General features: G+C 38.7%; 1 protein-coding gene across 6 annotated transcripts in view; it reads left to right on the top strand.

Annotated features, from left to right (window-relative positions):
* The window catches only part of mgat3b (beta-1,4-mannosyl-glycoprotein 4-beta-N-acetylglucosaminyltransferase b), an 85,639-nt gene that overhangs the window by 4,840 nt on the left and 53,312 nt on the right, over window positions 1-27,487 (top strand). For 2 of the 6 annotated variants that reach the window (XM_038307617.1, XM_038307608.1), the window contains exons 1-2: window positions 2,026-2,628; window positions 5,228-5,340. The exons of 1 other annotated variant lie outside the window; for it this stretch is intronic. The gene's annotated coding sequence lies outside the window, so the exon portion shown is untranslated. Of the gene's footprint in view, window positions 1-2,024; window positions 2,629-5,227; window positions 5,341-27,487 lie in introns of those variants that run through there. 3 more of the 6 variants (XM_038307615.1, XM_038307614.1, XM_038307610.1) reach the window with 3 other exon arrangements.

Below are 27,487 nucleotides of genomic sequence, written 5' to 3'. Positions count from 1 at the left end.
TTCCCCAGACTGTCCAGTGGATCAGGCCATGGACGAGCCAGCTCAGAGTAGACAGCCTGTAGCAGGAGTAGGGGACGCTATACCACAGTTTAAGATGATGTCAGTGATGCATTGTACATTATTCCTACTGGTAATTACTTTATTTTTTACTATGATGATTTGATGTTTAATGATATGGGGTACTTTAAATAATGATATTGCTTAATTGTTCCTTATATTCCTTGAAAAATGTTTGTCACAGTGCTCATGATTATTTGGACAAAATAATTGAATAAAGTCAATAAGCAAGAAACCATTGACTTGAGTTGTATACAGTTTTAATTCTGTTTTAATGAGGCCATTTTCACTACCGTCAGAGGGCTTTTTATGTGTTTTAAATGAATATGATCACAATATGTTACTTTAGTGCTGTTCTGTCATTAAAGTAATAATTTTTTTAATACAAAAATATGTTTGTTGAATCGTTAAAAAAAATCCTTTTTCTATTTAGGCTTAAAGTAAACATTGTGTGATGTTAGATCTTTTAAAGGACTACATGGCAAGCAGTATAAAAAATTAACAAAAATAAATATTCAGCATTTAACAGCATATATGTCTACTAACAATCCCAGAGAATGATTTAAAAACTTTAAATACATAATAGACCAAATAAAGAAATAACTGGAAAAATGCCTATTTTATGAAACAAAATACAGAATGAGGAGGTTGCACCGGTACATTACTGAACAACCAAGACCTTGGTCTATAACAATATACCTTCAGATTAGGAAGTTTTATCCAAATTCCCAAGAATAAGTTATATAAACATGCGTATATTTAAACCCTTCTACACCATTTTGCCTGGATGTTCAGTGTTGCCGTTCTTCTAGGTGAACATTTGATATATTTAGTTTCATCAGTTTCATCTTACCTGTAATGTTTGAGTATAATAGAGATAAAAAAAGAGGAACATTTTAATTTGTATTAATATTCAAGTAGGAATCTTAAATGATCCTGAAAGCAACTCTTTAATTTCAACCTTAAACTAGATTTGCATTTACTGTGTTTTATGTGATTTGGATCGAAAAGCCTAAATATATTCATCCATCCTCACTTTTACATGTTTAATGCTTCAGCAGAGCCACCTCTCTGGACGTTTATAACAGTTTAGGCAAAAATACGCTCAGGCTAAGCATAAATAACGCATACTGACCAGAACAGGGACATTCATTTCAGCAGGCATTTCTCTATCCCTGATTTAATTATCTTTTGTAATATTAGAATTGTCTGTGTCTAAGTTTCTATATTAGCTTCTGTATAATGAATCTAAACATTTCTCTTTTTAGTTATTTAATAGAGTTAAGAAATTCATGAAAAATACTCTGAGAGTGACAAAAACAAATTTTTTTGGTCCAACATAACCTTACAGGCATTAATGCTTATACTTGCACTTACATTTTTTAAGTTTATAAACCTAAATATAATTGTTATCTAGGCTAATTAACTTTTCAATTAGCTTTTTTACCTTTTTTCTTAACTTTTTACAGTAGGTAATATATAATTGAAAGGCTCATCTAATTGGTCAAATGCCTAAATAAGGGCATGTGCAAGTGATAAAAAATGATAACTTACACTACAAATGGTTGGATACTTAAAATAATAAAATATATGGACTGCCGTCTCTTTGGCGCCCCCTTCAGGCCATGGGGTGTTTGTCTGCAAGTATACAGAATAAAGCAGCTAGATCTGCATCTGCAATATTAGAAGCTGCGGAATTCTCTCGGATGCGTTGCATTGCTCAGTTGCTCTTAAACTCACTTTTTTATTTATTTTTTAGTCTTGTTTTTGCAGCACAGCTTTGTTTTAGCACCATGCATGCAGCTGAGCCGTGTGACTGCATCTTTGAGGAATTGAAACAAGCCCCCTCACTCCCACCCTCTCATATTTCATAAATGTAGATGATTTGTGCCTCCCTCCTTCTTCCCGCTGATAAAGCAGCATAAAGGGGGAGGGGCTCTCCGCTCGTGGGGCTACTCCTTACCGTTTTCTTCCACTTGCCCCCCTCCATGTACTCGTCTCCACCTCCTCATTCTGCTCTTTGCAGCCTGATGTGTCAAAGGATGACAAAGCTGTAAAATAATAATAATAATATCGGTGTAGGGGGGAGGCTTCGTGTTGGTTTCTCTGGATCGGAAGAGCGTAGCGGCGCGTGAGGGCGACAGCTCGGAGTACGGAAAGGGAGGAGGCGACAAACGGAGCGTAAACACGACAGAAAACGGCGAGTAGAGACAGCGGTGACCCCCCCAGCAGCACCACTCATCCACATCCCGGTTCTTTTTACGCTCTTTGACTCTTTTCTACTTGGAGCAGAATTTTATTTTATCCGAGGAGCTCTGTTTTTTTTCCGGAATATAAAAATAAGGAGGCTGTGCAGCAGCAGCAGGACGATCAGCTCTCATCATAACCTGATATTATAGGAGAGAGGAGGGAAGCTGCTGCTGCTGCTGCTGAGCAGGTTTGAGTCTCCAGCAGCATCACCAATGCGATGCCATAGCGGCTCCTGCAGCAAATCCAACCGGCTGGAGTCAGAGCAGCGCTGCTCCTCTCCACCATGAACCTCTGAAAGACATCCGACTCAGGCACAGATGGGTAAGATGCTCTACTTGGGGGTTTGGCTCTTTTCTTTCTTTCTTTCTTTTTGCTGTGGAAGTAGATCAGGACCCCTGCTACTCCACAATTAGAGGTAAATTTAACATGTGTTTGGGATGCTGACGGCGTGCTGCCGTTTAAATGCGGTGGGAGATGGGATGGGGGGCATAAGATTTTACTGTTTATTCTGTGTGGGCCTGCAGGGATTATGCCCAACATTTCTAATCTGTTTTTAATCCTCGAAGCATAGTTTTATAGAGACCATAGCCGGATTGAATTATAAGCGACATTAACTGCTTTTTATTTAAGGCCTCCAGGACAGCAGGGGGCGCTCATGAGGTCACAGTAGCAATATGTTTGTGTATTCTTACATAGTTGGAAAATAAGTAAGAAAAAAGTCCACTGCTGAACCCATAATTCACTCTGAGAAAGTCTTAATTAGTTTTTCTTTATTAGTTATTTTTCTTGAACTCGTGTTTTGATATTTTCCTCAAAAAACACAACCACCAGTACATCCATCATAATTATTTAATTTCCCTTGGGATAAACAACTAATACATAAAATATACAATAATAGTATTATATTTTCTATGGATGCACTCACTGTGAATTTTTAAGAAAATATAACAAGTTGTGTTGTTTTTTTTTTTTTTTTCCATTGTTTAAAGCGTTGATAAATTAATTTCAATTCGGTTTGTATATAGAGCGCCATTTAACAACAAGTGGTATCTTAGGGCACTTTACAGAGGCAATTCAACCAGATCGTACAGTCAGATTGGTTCAAAGTTTTTTATTTAAGGAAAATCAGTCGATTCCATCAACGTATTGACTCTACAGCAATCCCTCACACTGAGCATGCTTGTAGCGAAAGTGGAGAGGAAAACTCCCCTTTAACAGAAAGAAACCTCCAGAAGAACCAGGCTCATTGTGAGTAGCCATCTGCTGAAGCCGCCTGGGGTACAAGGAGCTAGAAGCACATATACAAAAAGAAGCAGACATACGAAGGGTAACTGTTAACTAGCTCAATAGGTGCCCCCCTCCACCAGGGAACCTAGTATCAGCAGAGCTGATATTTCTCTCCAGGATGGTGTCATGGCAAAACGGGAAAAGACCAGATGAAGCTACTATGTTGAGCAAAAGCAGAGAGAGGTACTGCAGAATAGGAGAGTAGAGAGAGAATGATGAAACGGGGTCCTCCAGCAGTTTAAGCCTATAGCAGCATAACTATAGAATTAGCACTGGATAACCTGAGCCACCCTAACTATAAGCTTTATCAAAAAGGAAAGTTTTAGCCTACCCTGAAAAGTGGACAGGGTGTCTGCCTCACAGGCTACTATTGGTAGTTGGTTCCACAGGAGAATCTACTTTTAGAAATTTTAGGAACGACTAGTAAACCCGCAGATTGAGAGCCAATGCTCTGTTACAGTGGTAGGATAAGGAACCATCAGATCCCTGATATAAGACAACGCTCTGTTATTTAAGGCTTCTTATGTGAAGAGAGGGGTTTTAGATTCTATTCTAGGAAGCCAATAAAGAGAATCTAGGATAAAAATATTTTCTAGCTTTCAAATGTGTCATCAAAACTCTGGCTGCAGCATTTTAGATCTACTTCAAGGCTGGACTATTGTAATTCTTTACTGTCAGGAAGTCCACTAACTGTACTTAAAAGCCCTCCATAATCCCAATTGGTAAATTTTTCACTTGCAGATTCCCTCAACAGGGCTTCTCTCCCAACACAATCCTCAGTAGTATTGTGCAGCATTCTATTTAACAGTTCTTAGAGTGGTTGAGTTCATGAGCAAAATGTAGATCTCGGAAACAAATCACTCATTTTGGAAACTCCTATAATTCCTATAATTTTTCAGATTGTTATGTTTAATAGATTTTAAAATATATTAATATTTTAAATGAATCAATAAATGAAATAATAAAATGTATTGATCTCACAATGGAGAAATTAACTCTGCATTTAACCAATGCCCTTTGGGGAGCAGCGCCCGGGGGACATTTGGGAGTTAAGGGTCTTGCGCAGAGACCCAGAGCGGCAGTCTGTGGGAGTGGGTTTCAAACTCACAACCTCAGGATTCCAAGCCCTTTGCCCTAACCACTAGACCACAACTCATTAAACAAAAGTACAATTTTGTTTAAGATTTCAAAGACCTAATAATTACTGTTAGATGTTACAGAAAAAGAAAACTCAATTAGAGCGAGTGAAACATTTCCACTCAGACAGTTTACTGGAAATGAACAGCAATGTGAGGGAAATGCCCTAATATTCTTTGTCATATTTTTATGAGATGTTTGTGTAAATGGTGAATTAAGAAAGAATGCAAAGGAAGCACAGTGTGTGGGGTGAAGAGGTCAGGAGGGCCCAAACTCATCAAGTTGTGATGAAATGGGACTGAGTTACAAACAAGCCATGAACATAATAACCCAGATGAGACAACATTCCTCATCTGTCTTTGCTAAATCCTCCTCCTAGAGGAACAACCGTGTCACACATCACCTCCCAAAAGTTTGAAACTCTCTGCCCCTGGCGGTCGGTTGCTGCATATGCCGGCTGCAAGCCAAGCTGACAGATTCTATTTTCATCTTGCAGATAGTCAACTGAAACCAAAACCCAGCCGCTCCCGCCGCCCCTCCATGCCGAATCCATTTCTAATTTCCCGTGAGAGCTTGCTCCAGCTCCCCGGCCAGCGCTAAGGGGGTCAGGTATTGATCTAAAGGCCTGTAGAGGAGTGCACCTATATGTGAAGTTGAATAAGCTGGTCTCTGTTGAACAGTTTGGTGAAATCTTTCTAATAAAGCAGGAGGATTGAAGCTGGGAGAAGAGTACAAACTGTAGCACCTCAGAAGGCAGGTTTAGATTGTGTAGAGAAAACAGACTAGTTCCTTGGAGCATGCAAGCTCTTGTTTGTTTTGTTAGTTTACCTCAAATATAGGTGTCTGTTAGTCATCTGTAAAGATAGCTGAGTTATAAGGTTTTATGTAGCACAGTAAATCCTCCAACTCCCAGGTTTAAATTACTGTATAAGGGGAGACTAATGAGCAGGCTCCATGTGCACCCTCAAGTTTTTCAACGGCTCAGGGCATAGGTTGCATTTATAAGGAAATATCATTGTTCGCTCACTTGCTGGTGTTCCTGATTTTATTCATTTATTATTTTTTTTGCCTGAATATCCGCTTTTATTCCACTTTACAGCAGGAGTAGTTAAAACGGCAGGCCAGATTTACAATGAATAGGACTCTTGGATTAGTTCTACACATTCTCAATCTAGACCCGCTCCCATTGAGATAAGATGGATGCTTGTGTGTTAGTGAACCCACAGAAAAAAGAGGGATTTCAGCTTTCAGACAAATGTAAGAATTAGTAACAAGTAAAGATGTACCCAGGAGTCAGATTAAAAACAACCTGCTCAATTCAAATCGGTCTATTTTCTTTTATTGGGGTTAAATCCAGTAGAAAATGCGAGAATTAAAACATAATCCAGATATTTTCAGTTGATTTATGCATTTAATCTTCAGAAAATGTTTTAGATCTGATGAATCTGAAAAAAGAAAAATGTATTTCACTTCTAGAACAAACAGAACGATACTGATGTTTGGTCGATGAATTGAGCAAACTGATGCAACATTGGTGTAGAAGTAACAAAGAAAAAAAAACAGATGAAAAACTACGAGACATGAGAAGGCAAGTAATAAATAGGGTTGGAATCTCACCTTAACCCAGCTCCAGACAACTGGATACACATTGTTGAGCTACTTGCTTAAATTACTTGCGTATACAAAGATGTAATCTTACAAGGATGACGGGGTTTACCTCAAAATGATGCATAATTTGCTTTTGCTTTTGTAAGGGTGACACAAGAGGGTAGAAATAAAAATAAAAGAAGTAAAAAATAAGTATAGGACAATTCTAAGGATATGAATTTTTAAAGAAATATGAAACTTAGCAAATTGACCTAAATGTAAAAAATGTGTACCTTTAGCAATGCAAAAAAATTAAAACACACCACTTTTATTTACAATAGTGGGGGAAAAACTAGGCAACAACAGCAGATATGAATGATTTTAGAGTTAAAAAAGAGCAGCAATGAGAGCTGGGAGGAAAGATCTGTGATTATGCTCCTTTGTGCATGGAGGATGCAGCAGTTTGTCCCTTAAGGAGTTGTCTTGCTCTACACGGGTTCATGCATGGTGCATATAGGGCAGCTTGAAGATAAAGAAGGCAAAAATAGACTGATTTCACTAAAGGGAAGACAGAGGACTAGACTTGGGGAAACCCACCTGAGCTACATAGCTGAAGCTCACATCCTGTGTCAGATTTGATTAGGAACAACCTCACTGGATTTGTTCCTCTGTCTCTTACATTCTCTCGGCTTCACTTTCAGTTCGATGCATCGTCATGACTTGTAAACACTCTTGTCTGGCAAGAACCTTTAGAGGAGACACTTGCCCATTAGGTAGATGAAAAGAAGACATGGTTGTTAAGAAAGGTACCTGAGTGGTAAACTCTTCTCCAGACAAATTAGGGAAACCATCAATCTCTTTAATTTTCTCTCTAAGTACTCATGGAACTTTCTTCCTCTTTGTGATTTAGCTTCTCAGCCACAGACATCTACAGAATTGATGGTCAGCTTCACTGGACGGCACTAAGAGATGTAATAGTCTACTATTTATTGCAGTCCAAGCAGTTTTATGTGCTACTGATATTGAATACTGTCAAATTCTGATGGCAGAATATTTTCACTATATCATTTTGGTTTATTTTATATACAATGCAGCTTAGAGATGCTGCGTTGCAGTTTTTCGGCTTCTGGACCAATCTGGATTTATGGATTAAAGTTTAATGCTTTTATTTAAACATTAATGTCATCATCTAATGCTGCTTAGCCAGATGAAAACACCTGCAAACTTGATGGTATGCACAAAGCTCTTGACTTGAATTGTGTGCTTGAAATGAGCAGAACAGTGGGCACAAACTTTTAAACATGTTGGCCTTCATGAGTATGCAGATCGCATGCTGATAAACAAAACATGCAAAGTACTAGAAGGAGCATAAGCAAATGTATTTATCTACCAGCTGCAATGCAATTTATCAAACCTGGAAGCGATTGCTGGAGCAGATTTAGCATGTTTGCAAGTTAGGTGCAAACTTGCATGCAAAAATGTCTGCAGCCATTGTGGCCAGAAGGAGTTTTACAGTGGGTACAATAAGTAGGTTTAACAACAAACATATTTGGATCATCTGAACTAAGAATAGCCAGGTAGGTCAGGTGTATTTGTGTGGCATATTTCAGTCATAAGAAAATTCAAAGTGCTGTACACAAAAAAACAAAAAACATTAAATGTACATTGTTATGGCATTGGGGCAACAGGAATCGTTAAAAAAGTAAAACACTGAAATAAAAGGATAACATTCAAACAAAAGATACCAATAAAAGATGTAAAAAGATTTAAAAAAAATTTAATTAAAGTGATGAAAATGACAGAAATTATGGCAAATGTTATACAAGTCTTAGTTTAAAAAAACAATGAACATTTCTTAAAAAATAAAAAAAAACATAAAGAAAAAAGTATCCAGATCATAATTTCAGTATACAATCACTTTACGGCACAACATTATGTTGGGGTTAGGGCTGTATCAAATTTTTATTTTAGTAATCGATTATTCTTGAAAGTGTTTCTGACAATCAATTATTTGGACAAAAAAACTCAAATTCTTATTGCTGAAGCTTATTTTATAATTACTAGGAATACTTTGAAATATGCAATAATGTGACTAATTTAGGTCTCTTTGGAATTAGAAAATAAAAAGCTAACTCTGTAGTAAAAAAGGCCACAAAAAATTTAGTAAAGTTCCACTTTCCTGTTGTGTTCTGGTGTTTTTTATTTATTTCTAAAGCCTAGTTTTATTTTAAAACATATTTCTTCTAGATTAAAAAAGGGTCAATTTACACACTCATTGTTTTTGGTTCCAATTACTTAAAGACTTTAAAAAAATCATTCCAATAATAATAATAAAAATAATGTAATTTAGACATAATAAAAACTCTCCTGCCAGCCGTTCCTGTCTGTACACCCTCTGTTTTACACATAATCTCAGTAATCTCACTGCACAGTTTTCTTTTTTGTTGGGTTCAAAGTGACCCTACACCTTCAAAACGTGATCATTTCTCTGTGCTTCTTTTTACTCGTTGCTGTTTCCTCGTTCGTTTATAGCCACACTTGGTAACCATGGATAACCTGGATAGGGTGTCATTGTAATATTAAACAAAGCCACGAGGCAGATAATTTCCTCAATGAAATTTTATTAATGGAGGGCCTGGAATCCTTCGAGGAATTGCTGTTGCCCTAGTTATGATTGCATTAAAGAGTTTCTACACAGACAGAAAAGATGGTACAGTTTAGAGCTGAATTATTATTTTAAAGAAAACAAAAAGGGCCTTATTTTAAACCAATACTGTGACTGTGTTTTCCTTTTGGATTTTCCTTTGGCCTAACCCCAAGCATGTAGACATGTCACTCTAGGATTGTATTGCTTTTATGACCTTAAATGATTGCTTGTTTAAAATTAATTATTGCAAGACTTTACTGTTAGTGTAGAATGAAAGTGTTCACTTCTACTCGCATGCCAGGATCTGTGTGCTAACTGCAACTCTCTAATCCCTTCTGGATTGTTGTAAAATCTCTTTCAAGGTAACTTTATTGATATCGGTAGGTAAATGTTTTGCAGCCTGGAAAGGGATATATCTATATTTGAATAAACCTTAAAAACAAACACATTTAGTACATCCCAGGCATTAAGAGGTACTACCAGTGCGTCATTGAACATGGTTAAAAGAATAAAAACAACAATAAATAAATCAATAAGGCCCATTTAATATTACAAAAAAAATGTCTAAAATGACTGTACAAATTTATTCCAGGCGTACTTTAGCTGTATTACTGCCACCTAAAGGGCTGGAGTGAGAAAGTCTGTGTCTTACTCTTGTTAAATGTGTTATGATCAAAACTGAGTGTCTCAATAAAAGGTGTAAAAAGATTAAGATTAAGATTCATGTTTTGTTAAATTATGATAATATTGCAGAGTGCTGATTTTATTTCTAATTTCTAATTCAAAGTGAGCTTGTCCAGGTTTTATGACTGATATTTAATCTGTTAACTTCCAATGCAACCCAGGCCACTTGGCTATGTGGTCCTGAATCCGATACGAGTCCGATCTTTTTAAATGCGACCTATGTCTGAATGGCCAGGTAGCATTCATCCAACCTGAATGCCATTAATACCCGACAAAGGTCACTATTCTGGGTGTTGTTATGAAGAAGTGACAAGAAAAACAGCAACCATGGCGGACGATGCGGAGAGGAGTATTTATGTTTAACCATCTTGAAAAGATTGTGTTTTTATGGTTGGGAAAGATTGCTAGATACGCCCCGGTACTACCATCCATGTTTACTTCCGTAAACACAGTACATGCTGGCCTGTGATGTCATTGCGTCCTCTACTGCGCATCAGGGACACTTATGTTGTATGACTGCAGTTCACACAGGACATCACATACAAGTCACATATATTTGGAAATATGATTTCAGATTTCACAAAAAAATCAGAATTAAGCATCAAGGCCTGCAGTGTAAATGTGGCCTTAGTGTTATTCTTGGTAAAAGTATTGCTAAAGTCAATATGGATACACCACAAAAACACTGTCAGTTACACTGCCTAGCAGGAAAGCTAAGTCTGGATAGGTGGATGAACCTTTGACCTGTTCCTAATGTACTTCAAATCCAAGAATGTCATCAGTATCTAGTTTTTATAGCTCTGTTCGAACACAGCAGTCTTATTTAGCACCTTTCATTGATTCTAAAAGAATGTTTTCAGTGCAGGTTTTCATATGTTGTCAATTTGAGTCTCGACTCTTTTGACAGTTAATCACTCAGTTTGACAAGAAAAGCTAATAACTCCCATCCTCAAATGTCAATTATTTGTCCTCTTACCACATTTTCCCGTGGCAGCAGATAACAAATCTGTTGGGCCTGAAGTGTGTTGATCCCACCAAAGAAGAAAACCATCAGTGCCATTGTGTCTGTAGAAGGAGAGATCTGCTTCTTAATTAGACAACCTTCGCTCCTCAAAATGTCAGAACATTTCACATTCGTACTAAATGTGAAAACGATCCTTGAAACGGTTATTAGGTTCTGAAAGCGCCCTGTTATCTCATCGGCCATCAGTTATATGAATCTCAGTTGTGTCAGTAATGTCGCGCCTTTCCCACTCAATCATCCTCTGTCCTTTCCCTGCTCTCACACAGCTCTTGCATTATGTCGGACTTTCTTTTCAGAGCCTGTGACTCGGGTTGCGTTCTGACCCAAATGGCTTTTCTGGCACATGGAGAAGCTTCCTGGGGGATAGAGGTGATCGAGGTACGACGAGATTAGCTTCCCGTGACGGAGATCTTTGCTGTAAACCAAAAACCGAAAAAATGAAAGGCATTGTTAAATGTTTGCTCTAATCAAAAATCAATGCTCGCCTAAAAACAGCCCATTCTTTGAAAGCAGTGAATTCTTTGGGGTAGAATCATTTAAGTTCCATGTTGTGTTTGTGGGAAGGTCTAAAGGAAACGTGCACAACTTGGCTTGTTGTTATTGGCAGATGGAGGCAGACATGTGATATCCTGTAATGTGCAAACGCCAGTAAATGAAGGCAAAGCACCGTCTGTTCGACTCAAGTTTGTGTAACCAATGTGTGTAAAACCCAGGTTATCTGTGTCATCACAGCTACATCTGGATAAGAATGAGTTTAATCCAGTATAAAAACACTGTAATATAATAAGAAGCTAATGTAGGGTATTGATTATCTAGCTTTTAACTAACATTTTAGAGCTAAATTAAGTTAAACCTCTCTTTCATTTGAAGTTATTGAGGTTGAAAATGATCAGTATAAAATGGAAGCCTTATAATGCGGACAATAAGCCATGAATATATAGTGAAGCCTGCTCTTTTTAACCAGATTACTGCAAATTAAATTTAGGCTGGTCAACCAGATTAGACGTTTAATGGCTCTTGCTGCTAATCAGCAGGTCTAAATGACGGGGCAGTGGGTTTAAATCTGTCTCATCCTGTAATGATGCTGTAATATTCAAAAGAGTGAGCCCTCCGTGTAATCTGTCAGTGACAGATTTTGCTCTTCTATGTGTTGCTAAGAAGGATTTTTCTACTTTTTCAGATCATCATTCTGTATCAGTGATAGGATGATGGTTTTTTTTTATTGCCCTTGTCTGCACAACCTGGCTGGATAGGTCCTAGAACTTAGTTCTATATTAGGTAAAAATGTTATATGTCCTGTAATGCTTTAATAACTTCATGTCCTAATAGGATTGATCATCTTTTTTGCATTTGAGTTTGGATGAGTTTGGATGAGTTTGGATGTTCTCCCCATGAATTCAAGAGTTTTTGCATTAATGGTTAATGGGTCACTCTAAGATGAATACATCTTAAAGGAGTTCAAGTTTTTTTGCAGACTTTTCTTGTAACAAGTTGATGAAACTATTGAACACGTCTTTTGTTTAGAGGCGTAATCTCGCCAGAGGTAACAAATCATAGATCCGTCCATGATTCTCCCCCCGCGCATATGTCGGGGTTGCGTTAGGTCTGGTGCATATCTCCAGAAGACTATGGGGGAAACCCAAGGTACAGCCTGGACATGTCACCACACCACCACAGGGCAATGCAGAGAAACACAACCACACACACACCAACACCGGAGTGCATTTTAACAGTCGTTTTTTTGCACTGTGGGAGGAAGCCAGGGTACCTGGAGAGAAGCCATGCATCTGCAAGGAGAGCATGCAAACTCCATGCAGAAAGAATTGAACTCAGGACCTTCTTGCTACAAGGTATCTTTTCTACAAACTGTGCCAACATGCAGCTCAAAATTGTTGCTGTTATTTTAGCATAATAAGGGTCATTCTCAGAGCAGCTTTCAGCTCCCTTAATTTGTTAAAAACTTCCTGAAATATTGATCAGGCACCAATTTGTGTGCCCTTTTCTTAGTAGTTGAAAAAAATCAAAGTGTGTTCCTCTTGTGTGGAGTAAGTGAAGGTATTTGAGGTGAACTTGCGACTGGTCTTTGATTCATCTTGAGAAACAGTTGCTCTTGTTCTCTTACTGCGTCAGAGGCGGCGAGAACTCAAACGGGATGCGAGGTGAACGACAGCGTGCAGTTCGTCACGCCCACACACCCGCCCAGAGAATCTGAACCACAGTACTCTCTCATGAGGTGACTAATGATGCCTATAGAGGTAACTGCAGTAAATGGAAGAAAACTCATTTTACATATGAGGCAATTGTAGAGGCAAGTATGGAAAATAAATGACATGTTTACGCTTCAACAATGTGCCTTTATAGTTGAACTGTGTGCCCTCAGTGAGCTGATAAAACTCAGATAGCTTTAAAATGAATATGTAAATGAATATTTTTTTTCCTTAGCCTCTTAACACCCACCCAATTTTAGGTAATCCTCGCCTATTTTGCATACCCAAATGGAAAAGCAAATAACTGAGGAACTGTAAACTCTAATAACATGTGTGATACATCATTTGAAAGCTAACATCTTCTAGTTTCCGAAAAATAGGTATTTTTTTGAACAGCAGTAGTACAGAACATGCATGAGAACAGGCATGTCTGATTGTATTAGATTTGTTCTATATCATGTCAACCACAAATGCAGAAAAGTTCCGACCTCTAACAGTTCCAGAGCTGTGGGGCTTTTAACTTTTGGTGTCACCAGCATTTCTGAGTTGTTGTAAATGCTTCAAGAATGGTCGCCGGGGACCAGGTGGATTTTAAGAGGCTGGACTCCCTGTAATTGTGTTGTTCAACCTTAAAAATGATCTAACCAAATTGTGTGTGAAAGTTTGCAAACCCTTCCATTACAGACAGATAAGACAGCTGCCAATAAAATTCATTGAAATTGACTAAAGTAATAAAAAATAAAAATGGAAATCATGACATTAATTTTGAATATTTACACATATATTAATAAATAAAGCAAGTAAACAAGCCTGATGGAGCCCCTGAACTTAAATAATGTTGAATAACACTTTGAGACAGTTTGGTTTTTAGAATATTTTTTTTACTTAAAAAAATAATCTTTTAGTAAATGTTTATCTTTTATTAATTTTCAGTTGTGTGGTATTTGAATTACTAGTGTGAATTTATTTTTAATGAGAGAGTATGCAAAATTTCAAGCACAAACAAGGCACTTACAATTAATTAAATGTTTTTTAAGCGTGTGAAATTATAATTTTTATTACCGTATTTTTCAGACTATAGAGCGCACCTCATTATAAGCCGTGCCCACTGTATAAAAAAACAAACTGGAAGCTTGCCTATAAGCCGGAGATAACAGTCTCCCACCAAACCTATAGGAGGAGCTCTACATATTTTGCCCCTAGAGTAGGGAAGAAGAAGAATGCTAGTTCCAGTTAGCTTGTTGGCCCGCAGCAGTAAAAGCTTCTACTGAAAGAGAGTGGCTTTGTTGGCTTTTTATACAGCTCTGCAGGAGTTGAGCACAGTCTCTTCATTGGTTCAGCAGCTTTAAAGGCCAATTTATACTTCTGACGTGTAGCCTCTGCAACCGTCAAATCTGCCTCTGTGCTTGACCACGCCCCCCGCACAGAGGCTTTGCAACCGTCGTCACGCACCTAAAAAAAAATCCTGACTACACGTCGGACGGTCGGAAACCCACACAGATCTCAAGCGGAAGTGCGCAGACAAAAAGCAGCTGTGATTGGTCCTTGGTATGCCTTTCTGGCTGTCTCTGTGGTCGTCCTTCTCAATTCGGTGCGGGAGCGCGCCATTTAAAAAAAACCAAGGAGTAATAACAATGGGTAACCTCGAAGAAAGGCTGATCGAGGAGGTTCAGAAGTACAGCCACTTGTATGATGCCTCGGATATGTTGTTTTGGTAAATTAACACTCCCGCTGGCGCTGCCGAAGTTCTTGCGTGTTCTCAAATAGGCTCCCCCTAGTACTTTGGCGGGAAACTGCTGCACGTCCCTCAAAATTCCAGACTGACGTTGCAAAGGCATACCAGCAAAACTGGTTCGTGACCAGACCCAAGCGACATTTGATGTGTGCTGTTGCAGAAGTAAAATTCACCCTTAATGCAGCAAATAAATGTCAAAATGTATGAATTCAAGACATTTGTTCTCCATCGTGCCTGCTGCTAGCATGTGCTTGTGCTAACTAAAACTTCCCCCTCTGGCAGTTGGGGAAAAAAATCCACAAAAAGGCTGCACATTCTCATAAGCCATATGGTTCAAAGCATGGGCAAAAAGTAGTGGCTTATAGTCCGGAAAATACAGTAAATAAAAAATTATTCAATATGATTTTAAATCTGCACTACCGTTTCTTCAGTCTTACAACACCTGCAAAAATGTTGCCATCATGTTCCACAGAAATATTTACCAACAATGATTTAAATTTGCTTCTTCTTATTTTTTTTGGCACTGATACTTTGTCCCTCTTCAAAGCCTCTTAATAGTTTTCTCTTCTGCAGCGCATACTTCGGTTGAAAAGCTGATGATCACAAATTAACCACAAAATGTTATCTTTTGCGACTTTAGTGTATTTCCGTATTTTATGCAGTTCAGTAGAATGAAACGGGGACCTCCAGGAGAAAGGTATTCCTCCTGTTTCTTAAATTAAGAATTTGGTTTGAATGCTGTGATATTTAATGTGTGTTATTCTTTAATGCTGTGATGTTTGTGCCATGCTTTAGTAATGCCTATCCTGCATACCTGTCCTCTAAGGCCCAGAGAAAAGGGTCCAGAGTGACTTTGACCTCTGGACTGGAGAATTGCTGATACAGATGTTCAGAGAAAGAGAAGAATTTATTTGTCATAAAACACTTTTTTCCCCCCGCAGCAATTACAGGGGAAAGCTCTATGAAGATTGAATGAAAAAAAATATTTTATCGCATCAGAAAACACAGATAAATGTGTTTAAACATTTTTTCTTTATGTACTTACTTGATGCTTGCCGTTTTACTGCTTCTTACAGCTGAACAAATATCTTTGTGCCGCCATGTGAGTAATCTCTTCCTGCTCAGAAGGGGTCGTCTCAGGCTGCAGGATGTTCAGACAGGTTAGATTGGATTGAGCAGAGACTGCAGCAGCTGCTGCTGCGTTGGGAATTAAGCCACGTTTAACCTCTGGTCTGGCATCTGTGGACATGCACTCATAGGGATACAGTTCTCTTTCCTTTCTTTGTGTGAGTGACAAATTTCTGGTCTGATTCTGCATAATGTTCCCATTTCACTTTACTGAAGTTTCTTCTGCCTGCAGTTTACATAAATACATTTGAAATCCCTTTGCCCACATCCTTCAAATCCTGTAGTGTGTTTGAAGGCAGAACCTGGAAGTATCCTCTGTATCTAAGAAGAAATAACTGGACTCAGAATGTTTCTCTCCTTGAATGGAGTTAACCCCTCAGAATGTTGGTCAGAGGGCAACGAACGCCTCAGTCATGAACAGCTCCTAATTTTCTAGTCCCTTACCTGCTGTCAGCCGACACGCCACCAGATAAAAATATCACATTAAAGGCGGCACTATTGTGCTCTGCTGTCACTCTGAAAGCTCACTTCTTCCTGAGGCTGACTTAGCTTTTTTCTGTGGTAGGCATATCGCCTAGCGAGTGGGTGGCATGCAGAGATAATATAACTGGTGTTATATACTTTAGATTTTCACATCCATTGTCACTTTAAGCAATTATACAAAACTAAACCCTGAAGCTGGAGACTACTGCAAAAAGATATTTGGATACAAGATTAAACGGAGCATAAATCTATTTTGAAAAATTGTCCCAGCTTTGCTTTTAACATGGGATCAACATCTGTGTTGACCACATGAATTTTTGGTATAGGAAGCGTTTTCCCAGCCAAAGCAGAAGTGAAAGAGTCTAAGCTTATTGTCAGAGGAGGGGTTTCTACTAACAGCTTTCCAGTTTTGAACTAGCGATGGTGTTTGCTTAATAACCAACTTGTTTGGCAAGATGCAGATGGTTTAAGGACACAAGAAAATTATTTTGATGTTTTTCAAACTCTTCTTCAAATAATAGTAATTTGTTAAGCTGTTGTTAAGCTGTTAATCTCCTTGATTACATTCGAACCCCAACTTTTAGTTTAGAATGGTTAGATTGGCTCTGGGATAACATGAGCCCCATTTATGAATTTTGTGAATTTGAGTGATATTGTTATGTAATTTAGGTTTTTTATTGTATGTCTTTTGGATATGACTGCTTTTTAAACTGGAATCTCACACTAAACTTGATTGAATCTGAGAAATCATTTTAAAATTTTTCCACATTATTTCAATTATTTAATATTGGCAGGATATCTTTTTAATCCAAGCTAAGTAGGAATGTAATTCTTACTTGACTGCTGGTAAAATGCACACAGAGCTGATCACTGTTGGCAAACTGGTGGTGTCAGACACAAAATTTGAATAGCCTTGAATGTATATGCAAAATATACAATTAAATGTTTTGCTTTGAAATTGATAGTCACTAAATTCAAGCGCAAAGCTGAACTACAATTGTACAGTGATTTTAAACAACTTATTAGATTTGAAACAGTTTAAAATTTTTTTGACTTTTTTATCAATTAGCAATGACACTGTCAAGGGACACTATGGACAGCGGAAACATGATCGAGGAGGAGAGTTTTGTGTCAGAGTTCGTGGCTGAGTCTCCTCTGTCATATATTTGTTATTTAGAGGAGGAAAGCGGGGAGGAAGTTGTTGTGGAAGAGGACGCCAGGGTGGCAGAAACTGTTTGGTGTAGATGGCTTACAGCCGTACATGTTTGATCCCTTTTCTCGCAACGCTGCCAGTTCTGTTAGCTCTACGCCTGCCGAAGACACAAACGTCCATCCCCGTGAACACTGGGACGGAACTCAATGGTCAAGTAAATGAGTCTTACTCATTATTTCAACAGTTGCGTATATTAGCTGTGAAATATGAATCAAGATGCTATGACGGAAAAAAAATGATTGACAGATCACCGTTGATATATGATTGGCTGAATTTCGGTGTACAGGCTGACGTATAACTAACTGGCCTGCATACGATAACGGAAAAAAAAACACAAAACATAGATTTTAACTGTGACTTTTTTTTTTAAAGAGAAATTTTCTAAATTTTGGGGCAATATATTCTAATAAAGAATACATTTATATACATGTTTAAGCCAGAATGATTTGACATTTAAATATGACTTCCCTACGACTTTAAGTGTAAGTTACTAATAAGTCGTGGTGTCTAGCTTATCTAAAACCTGTGAATAACTTGTGCATAACTTATCCGTAACTAATCAAGATCTTATCTCCAACGTATATTGACGTATTTGACGTTTTCCAGACAACCACTGAACGTGCTTCTAACTTACACCTACTGTATAATGGCGTATTGGCCGCATTTAGGTATAAAAGGGGGGTCACAGGAGGAAATCGTCAGTTCTCCTCCAGGCTGCACCCCCATCATAGGGTGAGTGTGAGGGATCCTCCCTGCGTTCTCGCCCACGACCAACAAACTTCCTAGCAGACATGACTCTGAAATTCCTGCGACTGGAAACCTTCTTTCTTTCTTTTTCTTATTATTTATTTATTCTCTTTTTTTGGCGGGCGGTAAACAGCAGCTAGGTTAATACCACAATCAGAGAAACCTTTTTATGCAGACCGGTTGCCTCCGGGCGCATTACTGTCCTCCTCAGGAAATTGGCTTATGCATCATTTCATGGGCATTACGCTGACGTGCATTATGCATTAGTTAGGCTGTAGTTGGACATAAGTTCTGGACTCGTTATGAAAATACATAGAAAGTTCAGCGTATGCCAGCGCTTTAGGAGATTCTGGGATGTCAGCTGGCTAAATCATCAAGGTGTGACAGTGGCTTGACCAGGACAGCGAATCTACATTTTCTTTACAATCTTCACCAAACAAACTAGTTGTTGTATTTTAATTTGACAGACAATGGGTGAAAAACAAACACCAGCAGCACCTCTGAAACCTCGCTGGTTGAACGAGGCTACCGTATAATTACACTGCTGCCTCTCTCACAGCGCTTTGTACTGAAGGGCTTTTGAGAGCCTGCTTTGGTGATGAGTAAATATGGCTTTTCTGTTGGGTTGGTAAAACGGAGCTTGGCTTATCTCTGCGCCCGACAGCGCTGCTGTCGAAGCACACGACTAAAGAGCTATGTGAATTTCTTTTTTTCTGTCCCACCTTATTTTTGTCCATCCATTGCTCGCACTATTTTTAAGTGTGTTTTTCTTCTCAAGCTGAGAGTGTTTTTCTTTCTTTCCCCCTTTCCACCTCCACTCCTCTCCTCCCCCTTAACACTCTCCTCAAAAACACAGACGCACAGTGTCATATGCTGTTGTCACACAGCCAAACTGTTAAGCAACGGGCCAAACAGAAGCCGTTTGTCTGTCCGTCCTTCAGGATCCGGGTCTGCCTTTTCTTTTAGGCCCCTCCTCAGTATCTTGTTGCAGTCATGGAGACACCTTGGGAGACCCACAGGGGAGCAGAAATGCTTCTGACCTGCGCCTGACCCGGCATATGTGTCCATAGAGGCTGCATTGCTGGAATGTATTTCTGCTGCAGAATTTATAGTAGGAGGCTAGTTTGGTTTCGAAACGCAGCACGAGTCACGACAGGGTCAGAGATGAATATGCAGATCTGTTGTGACACAGATGGTTCTTCTGGTTTCTGAAAATAGAAGGCTTAAGATGAAAGTTTAGAGTGAATTCCTTTCTTTTGCTTCTGTATGCAAGGTAGGAGTCCTCGTTCTGTCCTTATCTGCAACTCTTAAAACTCACCCCTGGGCTTACCAGAATTGAATTTGTCTTCTTATCTCAGTGAGGATAAATGTGCACATATTGTCCCATAATCCTTTTAATTTTAGGTCCTTTGGTCCTATCATAGTGATAGAGGTAGTCTAATATATCAGTTGGCTGACAAATTAGAATGCTCTTGATTTAAATAGCTGCCACCTGTCCTGTGAAGGCATTTGCGCAGCTTTGTTCAACAGTAAAGGTTTGAAGCATGTGACCCTGACCCTATAGAAATCCAACATTGACAGGTAGATCCCAGAATATGGACAGCAGTGCACCGCTCTCTGTCCATGGGTAATTAACAAACTTTCAGTCGGACGTTGCTTAGATAGCAACACATTTCTACCAGCAGGAAGTCTTAGGACATGCAACTCAGACGTTATGATTTCTGGAGAAACCTTCCCCCTTTGAGGCTGTTTGCAGAGGAAGCCAATTTGTTGACATAAACCAAATCTCTAAAGCCGCAGGCAGAAAAATCCAATTTCAAAAAGTTATGCCCACTGGTAGATGTTTCATGAAATTGTGTTGAAACGTCAAAACACATAAACTTACGTTTAGTGCTTAGTGATTCTGATGTGTTATTTAACAAGCAGTCACTGGCTCCTTCTCCTTGAGGGGCTTTATGTGTTTAGTTGGGTGTTGAGTGGAGGGAGGGAGGGAATGAGAGTGGGCAACCAGAGAGACATGCTGGTCCAACTACTGATCCTAGAATCGTCACAGCGTGAAAAAAAATATCTAAAAAATAACTATTCGCTGAGACTTATGGCCATTTTAAATATTGGGACCAACAACAACAGAAAGCCCCGCATGTTGCTCAATCACTGCTCTGCTAAAGGAACACCTGGCATTGCTGCCATTCTTTGGCCTTCCACACTAGACTTAGACTTAGACACGCCATTATTAAGTGTATCTCTATTGATCCGCCTCAATTGCCTTCATTTTGTGAGTTAGGTGATTGGCCGTTGCTTAGATGTGAAACCGATCTTTTCTACCTCTGCAACGGTCTGGAAATCCCTCACTTTCTATGCTCTATGCTGTTCTTTCAGAAGTTTTTATGGGTACTGATTGATGTCTTTCAGTAAGGTAAGATTGGAACATTGAAAATGTCTTGTGATCTTATAACAAAAAAATCTGTATCAAATCTGATCTGACATGGCAGGCTTTTTAAAGCTCGGGAATCGGTGATCAGCCAGAAACATGCAATCATTGCATCCCTATATATTATATAATAACTAGGGCTGAAAAAATTTAATCAGATTAATAGAAATAGAAAAAGCAATTGAACTTTATTGATCTCACAACGGAGAAATGAACTTTCTGCATTTAACTCATCCCCTTGGGGAGCAGTGTGGGGTTAAGGGTCTTTGCTCAGGGACCCAGAGTGGAACCTGTGTGGATCAAGCTGGGTACTTGCAACCTTCTCACAGTTGAAGTGCACTGCTCTAACCACTAGGCAATCAACCCTCAATTTTGATGAATCGTTTATTGAAAACAATTGTCAACTAATTTAGTAATTGATTATTTGTTAACTGGAGTAAAGAGACTCTAAAACATACCTTTAAGATGATATTTTAATAGATATTTTAAACAAATGTTTTTGTCTGTAAATATGCTTTATCCAGAACTCCTCAAGTGGAAAAGTTTTAGTTTCACTAGGTTTAATGTCTTACAAAAATCTTCTTTAAGGAACCTTTGGCTATCTGATTATTAATTGATCAATCAAAAAAATTAGTAAATTAGCAAGTTTGTTAAATAGTCTATCGTTTATATCTCTTTAGCATCCTGATGATGAATTTACAGTAGCAGCCATTCATAATGGCCATTCCCAGTCAAACGCCAGCCACTAAAGTGACCCCCTCCTTCTCCTGGCCATGCATATTTTTTTACTCTGACTCCACACTCTCCCTGAATTACAGGGTTTGACCAGGCGAAGGCGCTTCTCTTTAGATCTTAATGTTCACAAACATGTCAGAAAGTATATTTTAGTACAAAGATTTATGTTTTTTAAAAAGGAATTGTAGGGCACCAGGCAAGGAAAGTGGAAATTTTGAATGGCTACTACTGCAGGAAATTCATGCACACATCTCTCAAAAGATGTTTGCATGTATCGGTTAAAAAAAAAATTCTATTCTTTAGTTTTTTCAAATGACATACTGAACACTTAGCATTCAATAAAAATGGATCTAAATTAAGCTAGAATTATATGAAGCAAGGGTATGTATTTGCCCTTCATTTGAGCAGATGGGTATATTTCCAATAAAAGAGTATTTTGGCCCCTAAGATGAGTTTCACTTGAAATAAGATATTAGATAAGATTTTTTTCACTTTCTGTAAGTGTAAAAATCTAATTTCCTTGTAAGATTATTTTACTTACTAATTTTACTTCACTTTTTGCAGTGTAGCAGTAGAGCAATAAAGCTGTAAAGTTTGTATATTTCTGTGTCTAAACCCACCAAATGTAGACTAGATACCGTTTTGAAGTGTCTGCAAATACGCAAGCTAGATATGACAAGATTTATAAAAATAAAAAAATACACTAGAAGGATATCAGTCAGTGTTACTCAGCAGAATATGTTCATGGAAGTGTGTTTTGCAACTCTTTGGTGCTTGTTTTTTCTGCTTTTTTTTTTTCTTTAAGCTGGAAACATGCTTGTTAAATAAAGAATTGCATGTACCAGTACTGTTCTAATCACCTGTTTTTAGTATGTCACAACTTGCAGCAATGTTTATGCAAGAGAAGGAAGAGCAAAAGATCGGAAAGTAATCCCCAGTGGCCGAGGTAAAAGTGAGGAGTTGAAGTTGGGTAGACAAGATTATGATTCAGCGCAGCATATTGTCCATTTAGCGTGTTGACGCAGAGTCGAGGCGTTTATGCTTTTCTCTATGCTGCTGTGGGATGCAGACGTCATTGAGTAGGCTGTCACTGACCGCTGTGAAAGGAATTTAGAGAAAGATGTCGACTAATATGAAAGGGTGAGGAACTGCATATCTGAGAACACTTTTACTGAATGAGAAATAAAACCTGGGGGTTTAGAGTGGGAGGAAAGAGATTTTATCAGGATTATCCTACAGCGCAGAATTTCATCTGGGAAAGTAGCCCGGTGTTTAGTGAACAAACAAATACAAGCATGCTGACTTTGGAGGCTGTATCCCCTCTGTAAAAAAACTATTGGTAGGAAAGCCCCTCTTTAAAGCTGCTTACTGTGCTGTGGCTCCTCCAGGAGGACACGGCCACCTGATCCTACTGTATTGTGCTTTGAAAATGTGTATGTTTTTGTGTATTTGTGTTTTGTTTGCATGCATGGTCTCTTTGTTGAATCTCACTGGAATTCCTCCCACTTGATTACACTGTTTATTCTTCGCATATCCCCAAACTCCTTCCCACCAGCAGACTGGAGCCAGGAGGAAACCCTCAACAACAGCTCCATGCTTTGCATTCCGCTGCTGATGTTATGCAAATGGAGACACCAGAGGAACAGAGTGTGTTCTGGAATTTGATATATGAAAACTATTTGTGGTTTATCTCATAAGTAAACTGAAGGAAAAAAAATGAATGGTTGAAAATGGAGTAGCTTTGTGACTTGTTAAATAGCTGACGATTGGGGAATTTTGTAAATGGACATTCCTCCATATTTTAATGCAACACAGAGCACGATTTAAATGCTGATTTAAGTGCTTTGTTTCACCACCAAATTAAGACTCAACTTGGACTGATCGATTCTAAATAGATAATTCAACACTTTTCAAGAACTTTTCTTCAAGACACTAAGTTAACATTCCCACTAGAATTTTATTTGCCCATTCAACCAGCTAGCTTTGCATTTCAGGAGTGCATGAGACAATGCTTTGAATATGGCACCACTGCAGGATTACTTTACTTAATATTAAAAGTTTAATCTTACAGGATTTGATCGCTTAACAAATTACCACAGATTTTTTTTTTTTTTTACATATTTTAGCTTGAGCACTGCAGCAATACTTTTACTTAACACCCACACAGTATAAACATGTCTTGACTGATAAAGACATGTTTATAATTTGTAAACTTTATCAGTATACAAATGCTAATATGTTTATCTTCAGTGTTTTGGTGTACCATAGATGCAGGTGGTGACATCAATTAACAAATAGCTTTACAAAAAAAGGAGAAATTAATCAGAATCCACAATACTGTCAGTTTTGAAACTCTCAAAGAGATAAGGGTACCTCTCTTTCCCACAAAGAACAGGTAGAAAACCTTTTTTAAAGGATCAGGGAAGTTTAAGGGCTTGTTATTTTTTAGCTTAACAAGTTAAAGTAGTAAAAATAAAAAGATTACAGAATCAACGTGAGTATTAGAATTTTAGAAAAGAGTCACATTCTCAACATCTTGCAAAGAAGTTAAAGTCAGGCTTTATGATCTTATTACCTTTGGCTCCCACTATGTGAGAAAGTGACTTTCTGCAGTCAGCATTCTGCTAATTCCTGAGTTTTCAGCATAACAATGCATCCTATTTAAGAGCAGCGCAGCTTCCTGCTTTTCCTGTCTCATTGTCAAATAATGATCATATTGTGTTTCAGTTTGAGGTCTTCGCCAAGCTGGATGCACATTGTTCTGTAAAGAATGTGTAAGACGACACCAGTCACGCCAGCAAGATATCTTAGTTTTATATGGATTAAAGACGAGGAGAGCTGAGCTGCTGTCACTTAGCCACAGCTATTATTTGGTCGAGGTGCTGGCAGATTGTGAGGAATGCTTGAAGGAGAAACATCGTGTGAGTTTGGGATGTGGTGTGTCTCTGCAGGTTTCTCTAGAAACTGAGCGTAGCTCACATCTAAGTGAACTATAAGAGCTAGACTGGTGGAAACCAGTCAGTACTCAACTTGCACCCTAAAATAAATTAATAGTATATGCTTAATGAGTAAAATGAGACATTGCTGCAGGTTAGGATCTATTTCCTAATTTTTCTCAGCTGATCTAACCCCAAACGTACAAACTGTTCAGCAACATATAGAAATTCAATAAAAGAAATCATATCAATGCAATTTAGTATAATGATTGAGTTCATTATAATTATATATTGATGCAATTTTTCATTTTTTACATCACATTATTTTGTTAGAGGTAAAAATAATGACTTGCAGGAGAATAATTTTAGCATGTATTAACGTTAAATACATGGTCTGAAAAGCCATTTTAGGATTACACAAACTAAACCAACCAATTTTTATTTATCCTGGTTCTGTTTGTTTGGGCTAATGTGCTGATGTTTGTTTGGCAAGAGTGTTTAAAGCTTACTCTGCTTTTTAGCATTTTTCCCATTTGTTAATTACCAGCAATCATGAGGCACAGTAGAAACTAGGGCTGGGCGATATGGAAAAAAAACTATATCACGATATGGATTATTTTATATCACGATAACGATATATATCACGATATACCACAACTGATGTTGCATTTTATGTTTTCATAGTCCGTCAGATGGACAGGGTTGAAAAAAATCTTTCATCGCCTATTTTTTACCCATCATCTTGTTTCCTAATATGAGAATCCCAACCCCAAACCAAGAGCACCAGTTATGCAATTTGCGGCCATGACAGTGAACAGTATAGAATCTTGGCTATTGCGCTGCAGTAATTAATCATTTAATATTCGTTTGTTATTGACATTTTATAAAATTCCAAGGCCAGGTTTTTCTCTTGTCTTTCACTTACCTTGTTTTCCACTAGGAGGGTCCAGTCCTTGATGAAATGGATGGTGAGACTCATATAAGGCTGTGTTGCTCTACTCATCCACATGTCCGTAGTCAACGCATAATGCGTCGCACCACTGCGTACCTCTCTCTCCACTTCAGCCCGACAACTAGCATATAAGCCAGGCAGCTCCACTTTACTGAAATGTTTTCGACTAGGCATCACATATCTGGGATCGATGGTACGGACGAGGTCCCGAAAGCTGTCTTTCTCGACTATGTAAACGGGGGCCATGCCTTTACAGATATAGCGTGAAATAGCACCTGTGATCTGCTTGTGTCGCTGAGACGTCTTCTCATATTGTGATCCTTGGGCGAATGCTTCCTTAAGCTTCGGCTGTGAGAATTTCTTTCCAGTGCTTCCTGTATTTTCATCCCTTGTTTGTTTTGATCGGAGTGGTTGTAGTTTCCCGTGTTCTTGTTCATGATTTTTCTTTAGGTGGTAAAAGAGGCCGGAAGTATTTGCATCAGCCGCTGGAACGGCTTTGCTGCACAGTTTACATATCGGCTGTGTTTGTTCTTTATCAGATGGCTGAAATCCGAAATATAACCAAACAACCGAGCTGCCTCCCCTTTTGGGCAAAAGTGGTGTTTGTTGTTTCTGTGACCTGGCAACTGTTTCGGACTCTGTAACCGCTGCTGTGGTAACATCTTCTTGGGTGTCCATCATTCATTTTTTTTCAAGCCAGAAAGAAATTTCGCGGGCTCTCTCCGTCAGTAATGTCGCAAACGTATGGTGCAAAGCCGCGTGACGTAAAGCGGTGTAGTGTCGCAAAACCACGTTCTCTTCACATTATCTTTTTATTCTCTTTTTTTTTCGTTATATACACTTAGAGTTTGCATAGCAAAAACGCAAAATGTTATATTAACAAATTATATTAAAATGTATATTAGCAGTAATAATAATAAAAAAGTTTATCACGATAGAAAAAATAGAGGAGAAAGGTCACGATAGACATGTTTCTCTCGTCCTCACGATATATATCGCCATATCGCCCAGCTCTAGTAGAAACTAAAAGAAATGTTACAGGCAGTTGGTAACAGGCCCGAGAATTAAACGAAATCAAGTTGGCGAAGGTACATCTAGCAAAGCCTTTGGGGATCATTGTTGCTGAAGCCAATTGTGGGAACAACCAATAGTTGGAGAAATACTGCAGCTTTAAATGTTTCATTACAGCCAGTGTGGTCCCAATCTGACATGTCACCATTTAGCTTGCTACCTTTGGGAAATGTTGCACGCGATTAGCAGCCCTGGTAAAGACGGTTGATGCATCAGGAATGTCTTTATTTTCTTGAAGATGCATTTTATCTAATCAGTGCAAGTTCTTTGATCTTCAAAAGCCATGAAATGGCTAAACTCACCCATATCTTAAATCAGAGCACAATGGAACTGTTTAAAACAACCAGAGATGTTTTAGACAAGGCTGCAGAAGGACCTGTCACCCTGCACCGTAAGGATATCAGTTAAGCCTCTTTCGCACTGAAATTACACATGTTTTTCAAACATGGGTCGACCCACTATCAATGAGCATTTGGCCCCCTTTCCATTGGCAAATAAAGCTAACCGTTCACTGGCAACTGCATGGCCTCTGTCCACCCGCCACAGTGTGTTAGTGTTGATGATGTCATCAGTGCGACAGAAATCAGGAAAGTAAACAATAGAGAGCAAAGTATTAAGCCTTACATATACATTTAAGATATTTCCAATAATTGTCTCAGCTACAGCTCAGCCTGTACGACAAAACCGCTTGTTCACAGCTCACAATGTTTGTTCTTACACTGTATGCCTGACGCTCTGACATGATCTAACTGCTCACACGGTATGTTCAAAAACCACATGTCGGATTCAGCACCAAGTGATGGCTCTGATCGGACTCGTCAATCTGGAAGAAGAAGAAGAACTCCCTTGTTTGCACAGGCGCAGTGCAGGTTCTGGTAAATCAGCTCACAGACGCTTGTAGCTCTGCTTCAACAGCAGTATTGGCCCACGAACACCTTACAACGGCCGACTGAATTTCAAACATGTTTGGTTTTCTCACAATTCCTGATCAGGAGGTGGTCGTGCGGACGCATGATGAGGCTAAAACTCGGTCGATCAAAAAACTTCTCGCACGGTTGGAAAATTGGTCCAAAAAGGGCAAAATACCTTACAGCGTACGCCCGGCTTAAGGAAGCCAGGGCATAGTCAGTGTGCTTCATTGTTTCAATCTTTTAACTTTCCGAATCCCTCTGACCA

The sequence above is a fragment of the Cyprinodon tularosa genome, unplaced genomic scaffold, assembly GCF_016077235.1.
Source record: "Cyprinodon tularosa strain WSP-4 unplaced genomic scaffold, ASM1607723v1 ctg615, whole genome shotgun sequence".
Taxonomy (NCBI): Eukaryota; Metazoa; Chordata; class Actinopteri; order Cyprinodontiformes; family Cyprinodontidae; genus Cyprinodon; species Cyprinodon tularosa.
Note: the sequence above shows the minus strand (reverse complement) of the source record. Positions and strands in the feature narration are given on the sequence as shown.